Source organism: Meles meles, chromosome 3, assembly GCF_922984935.1.
Source record: "Meles meles chromosome 3, mMelMel3.1 paternal haplotype, whole genome shotgun sequence".
NCBI classification, from domain to species: Eukaryota; Metazoa; Chordata; class Mammalia; order Carnivora; family Mustelidae; genus Meles; species Meles meles.
Window position 1 is genome coordinate 161,855,425 of NC_060068.1, and position 1,435 is coordinate 161,856,859.

Below are 1,435 nucleotides of genomic sequence, written 5' to 3' on the forward strand. Positions count from 1 at the left end.
TACAAATATTTTCATTCATAAGAGACAGAAGATGGGAAACAACTAACAGAGAAATGTTTTGCACTTCTTCCATCAAAGAACTGATCTGAGAGCAGTGGTTCTGAGTAATCTCATGGAGATGTCCCATAACTGAGCAATTATCTTTGCTTTCTTTGAAATTATGTTCAGTTTGATAAAACACATTTTATCTCCTATTCCACACATGCTTGGATTTGACTTCCTGCAATAAACATTGAGCATGTTAACACTCACCTCATACCCTCCTTTTTAGGAAGCTAAGTCTAAAACATGTTTCTGAGACAGTTAGATGAGATAAGGTTGAGGGTAGAGTAGAAAACAACTTAAACATTTCACAACCCTATGATTATATGAGGCATAGAATTTATGCCTTTCGTTAATTAAACACATTTTAACCCTCGCAGTATTATTGGGACTGTAGGCAATGCTGAAAACAAAAAACAAAACTAGGAGTCCTTATTACAAGAAAGACTTTAACAAGTATGTTTTCCAAAGAAAATTTTTTTCTAGTGTGAACAGAAGCAAAAAATTAATTTTTTTCCTTGCAGAGCTATAAAAATATTGCAAACAACCTGTCAGTTACGACCTTTAAAATGATATTGGCCTTTTAATCTCATAATGGTGAAAATGCAATAAAGTGCGGCTGCACATAAATTGTATTTCAAAAGCCCCCCACAAGATTGGATAAAATAAGAAGCAGAAAAACACGGGGTTGTTCAGGGCAGTCATATTCCGGGAGTATAAGAGTTTATGGAACAATTAATTATTTTTCATATCCAGAAAAGAAACGTGTGTGAGAATCTTGCTGCCCTAGGCTGCATAACTAGTTTTTTTTTTTTTGCACCATATTCAGCAACATTGAACTAATTTTATCCCAATGTTAGAATGAGTTTGAAGAGAATAGTATTCTAATGAGAAATATATGAATATGTGAAAAGTGTGTATTTAAAGACAATTCTATATTATACTGAAGTTTATGTACCAATACTAATGGAAAAGGGGCAAAACAGATTCCCTTTTATGCTTAAAGAAGAGATGTGTATTAGAGACTCCTGTTAATGTTTTAACAAAGGATCACTGAGGTGATTTCTCCTTTAAGGGAATGCCTCTATCATGTATAATACCCCAAAGGGATGCCTGTGTTCCTACAACAAGTCTCCAGACCTGTTTCCCTCAACTTCTTTGATAAGGCCAGAGGCTGCAAAGCCACTATTTGAGCCACTTCCCTTCTTTTATATAGCTCCAGGTCTAAGACTCTGAGTTCTTCACCAAGTAGCCAGGTATTTCTGGAAAGTAGAGCAAACGGGGGGGGGGGGGTGAGGTGGTGGGTACTTATATCCTTCTGCTCTCCGTCTGTTAGAGTAACACTTCAAATGGAAGCCATGTTCTAACCCACAAGGACACCCTAAAGCCTACA